Here is a 6,569-nt window from a genome sequence, read left to right on the forward strand (position 1 = left end):
GAGCATAGCCTTGCAATTAAATCAACTCTTTAATTTCTGACGCCTCATGCTCGAGCTTAAGGGTCAAGGCTCAAGCACCCTTGGTTCAGGCTCGAGGACCCTTGTTGTGAGGCTCAAGCTTCAAGGTACGAGGCTCGAGCTTTTGGGTCTTGTTGAATTTTCTTCTTTTCTTTGCTGTGATGCTCGAGCCTCTACACTTGGGCTCGAGCTCTAAGGCTTGAATTTCTTCAAGCTTCACCATTTAAGCTCTCGGCTTGCTCTGAATGACCGGCAATGACTCTGTAAGCTTCAATATCATCATAAAGTCCCGGGTTTAACCATTTTTCTAGGAAAGTACCTACAAACACACATTAAACATAAATTAGTCTAACTATGGATAGAAGTATTACTTCAGGCATTAACATATATGTATTTAGGGGCTCGAATATGCATATATTCAGCATTCATCAAGGCCTACAATGATACTTCTATCCATAGTTAGACTGATTTATGTTTAATATGTGTTTATAGGTACTTTCCCAGAGAAATGGTTAAAACCAGGACTTTATGATGATATCAAAACTTACAGAGTCGTTGCCAGTCATTCAGAGCAAACTAAGAGCTTAAATGGTGGAGTTTAAATAAATTCAAGCCCTAGAGCTCGAGCCCAAGTGCTGAGGCTCTAGCATCACGACAAAGAAAAGAAGAAAAGTCAATAAGGCACTGAAGCTCGAGCCTTGTACCTTAGTGCTTGAGCCCCAACTTAGGGTGCTCGAGCCTTACCTAAGGGTGCTCAAGCCTTGACCTTCAAGCTAGAGCATGAGACGTCGGAAGTTGAAGAGTTGATTTTAATTGAAATGTTATGTTCCCAGGTCTCGTGCCTCACCTCCAGGATCGAGCACTATCCATTGAAGCTCGAGCCTTGAGTCCCAAATGCTCAAGCTTGGTACCTAGTGCTCGAGTACATGAAGCTTGGATCGAGCAATGTTAAAAGATTTCAATCCCAAAAATATTCTAAGTGTTGAAGAAAAAGATGCTTCGGAAAATAGCTGAAGAAAATTGGCTAAGTGTCAAAGTGAAGATCGAGCATCAATCCAGAGAAACTCGAGCCTTGTTCCCAAAGCTCCAGCCTGAACCTTAAAGCTCGAGCCTCTATTCCTAAAGCTCGAGCCTTCCATGACATGTTAGATTTAAAGTACGAGATTGTTCTTTTTGTCATCTGTATCTCATCCCAAATAGGCTAGAAGCCCTAAAAGCCCACTAAATCCTTATTTTCTTCTATAAAAGAAGGCATAAGCCTTGATAGAAGAGGTCTAAAATTTTGAATTCTTCTTACGGTGTTATTCAGAAGGCTAGTGGCGTGGTGACTTTTACGGTTCTCATAACCTTGAAAGTGAAGATCCTGAGAAGTGTCATCCGTGACGATGGAGACAACTCCAACACAGATAATATCCAACATCTTCATGAGTAGCTAATTCCTCTTTTAGGGCACTAATGTAACCCAATCTGATATTATGGTTTAATTTTTTTAACTCTAGGATTATTTTAATATATGATGTTTTCTTGATTATATGATTATGAGCAATTGAGACAACTCTATTGGTTTTCTTGTTTTAGTAGATTATAAACTGTTATTATCTTGCCTTAAATGTAATGGTTTATTTTCTATTCTCAACCTATCTTATTGGATGGTATCTGGTGGAGCCCTGCTGAACATGAGAATAGATGTCATATAATGATATTCCAATGTTTTTTATAAAAGAATGTTTTTATAATGGTATTAAAGTAGTTAGAGTAGGTTGGTGGATAATCCATGCTAACTGCAGATAGGTTATAGTTAATTGAATTTTGTAAAACATCTTTCTTTAAAATTTGAATTGAACGAATGTTATTGAGTTCAATTCATTTGGAAAATATAATTGTTAAATTCCTAAAGTCGATACAATTGACCGTAGTATGATGATTATGGTGAAGTCAAAGCCCAAAGATTTCTCTCTTTGATTACTTAGTTTAATATTTTAGTTTAATTTTAGCTGTTTTTAATCGTGACAACCAAGCAAATTTTCAACCAGTTACCTGTAAATCAATAGACTAAATTAAAGACAGAATATAAATCTCATCTCCCTGTGGGTTCGACATCTCTTTTTATAGCACTATTCTACACGGAATCGTCCTATTGAGAGTGGTAAAATTAGACACGATCAATTTTAAGCGCCGTTTCCGGGGAGAATAGTTTTTGTTTTAGTTTTTAATTAGTTTATTTTGGTTTACCAGTCTTTGGACTTTCTGATATCTCACCTTAATTCTTTTTCTTTTTAGGTATAAATTAGCAGTGAGGATAAAGACACTTAAAGGATAAAAAGATTCGGTTTATTAAACCTTTTATGAGTTCTTATTTTTTTTGTAACTTGGAATATATTATTGTTGTTACTGATAGGATTAGTGGAACCAATGCATGTTAACTTGCCATAATCGGACAACACCTTTAGTGTATGATCCTGAAATGGAGAGCACTCTTAAACAGTTAAGAAAGCTTAAAAGACATTTGAATTCTATAGGAAGTTCCTCTAATAATATGGCTGATTAACGTAACGTACCGGGTAATAATGGTAATGGTAATGGAGAATGGGGATCCACCTGTACCTCTACCACAACCATAATTGAGGGATCATTTTATTCCTACCACTTACACTTCCCCTTCGTGCTTTATTTTTCCAGATGTTAATGTAATCCAATTTGAGATCAAGTCTGCTCTGATCCAAATGCTTCCTACCTTCCATGGGTATGCAACAGAGGATTCTTATAAGCACTTGGATGTATTTTTGGAATTGTGTTCTACTACCAAGTTGACCACTCTTACCAATGATTCATTCAGAATACGTCTTTTCCAATTCTCTCTTAAGGACAAGGCAAGAAATTGGTTGCAGTCCCTTCCAACAAATTTCATATCTACATGGGACATTTTGCAATAGGAGTTCTTGAAGAAATACTACACTGTGGGTAAGACCACACAAATGAGAAGAGAAATCATGGCATTTTCCCAAATCCTGGGAGAACAGCTCCATGATTCATGGGAGAGATATAATGATCTTCTAAGAAAGTGTCCACATCATGATATTACTTAATGGCACTTAATATAGATTTTTTATGATAGTCTTACAGATTCTGATAGAAACATGGTAGATGTATCCAATAATGGAGCTTTTCTGCGTAAGAGTCCGACTGACGCTTGGGAACTGTTTGAGGCCCTAAGTGAAAACTCAGTGCAACATGCTTCTTCCTCTAGGTCTAGGTCTTCACCTGGAATGCATAAGGTTGAAAAACTATATGAGGTAGATAAATCTAGTGAGTTAGCCGCTCAAATAGAAGCCTTAAACCGTAGGTTCGATCAAATCTTATCATTTGGCTTCACTTCTGTTGCTAATTTACAAACTGCCTTACCCAAGGAAGTTTGTTGAATCTGTGTTAATCCCAATCATTTTGCTGACACTTGCCCTATGCTGGGACAATCATCTAAAATCCCACAGGAGCAAGTGAATGCTGCATTCTCTAGACCAGCTTATAATCCATATTCTTCTACATATAGTCCTTGTTGGAGAGATCATCCTAATCTATCACGGTGTAATCAAAATCAGGCAACTATTGTTCCTCAGTTACAGGGGCAGTATCAAAATCCATCCAATCATATGCCACAAAATAATTCTTTCAACCAATCTGGTATTTACCGTCCACCTTAGTTTAGGAATCAACCCACTCAAGCTCCCACCTCATCCTAGAAATTTTATTTTTGAGGATCAAGTACTCAATGCTCTTATTAATCTTAAAGCCAATACCCACCTTCTTAATTCTCATTCTTAAGCCATAGCAAAGCTAGAGGAATAAGTTGGGCAAATAGTGAATACACTATCTCGAAGAGAGTATGGAAAGCTGCCTAGTCAGCCAATAGTCAACCCGAAAGGGCAGACTTACGTGATTAATGAAACCAATTCCTCGGGTATTCATCATGAGTAAGTTTAGGCTATCACTACATTGAGGAGTGGAAAAGTGGTCGATAACGAAGTTGAAAAAGGACAGGAGAAAAAAGAAAGGCTTAGGATTCCCATTGTTCCTATCATTCATAATCCACATCCCAAGGATGTTTCCTCAAGTTCTATTCCACAATCCACAAGAGGAGTTGAAGGTGGAGTCACTTCTTCATCTGCTCCTAACCCTGAGATAGCTTATGAGCCAAAAGCGCCTTATCCTAAACATCTCAAGGAACCCTCCCACTTTGGTAAACAAGGGGAGAAAATTCAAGATATGATGGAGGTCTTTAAATAGGTCAAAATCAATTATCCTCTGCTCGATACTATAAAGCAAATTCCAGCCTACTCCAAATTTCTAATGGACTTGTGCACTCTTAAGAGAAAATCCAAAAGCTAAGTTCCTAAGAAAATTTGTCTCACCGAGCAAGTCAGTGTTATTCTTAAGTATAACACTCCTCTAAAGGTTAAAGATCCTGGTGCTCCTACAATTTCTTGTATCATTAGAAACAATGTGATAGATCGAGCACTTCTTGATTTTGAAGCAAGTATAAATCTTATTCCTTACTCGATGTATGAGAAGCTAGGTTTGGGAGAGTAAAAACCTATGTCAGTTGTTCTACAGCTTGTTAACCGTTCTGTCAGACAACCATAAGGTGTTGTTGAAGATGTACTTATAAAAGTGGATAAGTTCTATTTTTCGATCGATTTTCTAGTTCTTGATACAGAACCGGTCCACGATTCCAAAAAGCATATTCCAGTCATTCTTGAGCAACCTTTTCTAGCCACAGTAAATACTTGCATTAACTATAGGACTAGAGCCATGGATTTATCTTTTGGGAATATGAAAGTCAAGTTAAACATCTTTAATACTATTCATCATCCCCACGATGATAGTGAATGCTTCTTCCTTGATGTTATTAATGAGTTGGCTGATGAATCACTCCGAACTATTTCATCCAAGGATCTTTTAGAAGCTTATCTGAATCACTTTAATTATGAAGATTTCGATATCGATTCCTCAATAGCTAAAGTGAATTCTTTGCTCAATTCCACTCATATCACAGATTTTTCTCCATAGAAATCTAGGTTAGAGCCTCTTCCACCACTTTCTAGTACTCCGCCTATTCCTTCTTTCTTTAGAGTCTCCACCTAAGCTTGAGCCTAAACCACTACCGAAAAAGCTCAAGTATGCTTTCTTAGGTTTAAATGACACCCTCCCGGTGATCATTGCTTCCAATTTTACAAGTTCCAAAGAAAGTAGTCTCTTAAAAGCTCTTGAGCAAAATAAAGAGGCTATTGGGTGAAGTGTGGCCGATTTGAAAGGAATTAGACCCATAATTTGCATGCATTAGATTCATTTGGAGGAGGATTCCAGAACATCTTGGGAACTCCAATGAAGATTGAATCCTAATATGAAGGAGGTAGTTTTGAAGGAAGTTATGAAGTAGCTTGATGCGGGAATAATGTACCCCATATCAAATAGCAAGTGGGTGAGTCCTACTCAGGTAGTACCTAAAAAGATAGGTATTATAGTAGTTGAGAATTCTGAGGGAGAATTAGTTCGACAGCGTACCACCCCTGGATGGCATGTGTGTATTGATTACCAGAAACTCAATTCCTCTACTACAAAATATCATTTTCCACTTCCATTCATTTATCAGATTTTAGTGCGATTGGCTAGCCAGAGCTATTATTGTTTTTTAGACGGATATTTCGGCTATAATCAAGTGGCCATTGATCTTAAGGATCAAGAGAAAACTACTTTCACTTGTCCATTTGTTACGTTTACATATAGACGGATGCCTTTCGGATTGTGTAATGCTTCAACAACATTCCAAAGGTGTATGACGTCTATCTTTTCGGACATGGTTGAAAAGTTTCTCGAAGTCTTTATGGATGACTTCTCTGTTTTCGGGTCCACATTTGAAAACTGTCTCCAAAATCTTTCCCTAGTGCTTTGTAGGGAAACCAATCTTATTCTTAGTTGGGAGAAAAGCCATTTTATGGTTCAAGAATGAATTATTTTAGGCCATATCATTTCAGAGAGAGGTATTGAAGTTGATAGAGCTAAAGTAGATTTGATCTATAAATTGCCTCCTCCTACCTCCGTAAGGGGAATGCGATCATTTCTTAGGCATGCCGGGTTCTATCGATGTTTCATTAAGGATTTTAGCAAAATTTCCATCCTTCATGTAATTTACTTGCAAAGGACGCTCTTTTTGTCTTTGATGAATCATGCCTTGACGCTTTCCAAAAGCTTCGCTCTCTTCTTTCTTCAGCTCCTATAATGAATCCTCCGGACTGGGCTCTTCCATTTTAGATTATGTGTGACACATCTGATTATGCTATGGGTGCTGTCTTGGGACAACGAGTGGATAAGCTTCCTCATGTTATCTACTATGTGAGCAAAACTCTTTTAGATTCACAATTGAATTATACCACTACTGAAAAAGAGTTTCTTGAGGTTGTTTTCACTTTGGATAAATTCAGATCGTATCTATTGGGTTCCAAAGTCGTAGTCTATTCTAATCATTCTGCTTTGAAACATCTTCTTTCGAAAAAGGA

General features: G+C 37.5%; 1 non-coding gene across 1 annotated transcript; it reads right to left on the reverse strand.

Annotated features, from left to right (window-relative positions):
* Window positions 1-2,991: 2,991 nt before the first annotated feature.
* On the reverse strand, window positions 2,992-3,097 carry LOC132315458 (small nucleolar RNA R71). The gene has a single exon (XR_009483655.1). It is a non-coding gene; the product is annotated as a small nucleolar RNA R71 (small nucleolar RNA).
* Between the last annotated feature and the right edge of the window lie 3,472 nt (window positions 3,098-6,569).

The sequence above is a fragment of the Cornus florida genome, unplaced genomic scaffold (assembly GCF_030987335.1).
Source record: "Cornus florida cultivar Cherokee Brave unplaced genomic scaffold, ASM3098733v1 CherokeeBrave_3.0.0_Hap2_Chr06, whole genome shotgun sequence".
Lineage (NCBI taxonomy): Eukaryota > Viridiplantae > Streptophyta > Magnoliopsida > Cornales > Cornaceae > Cornus > Cornus florida.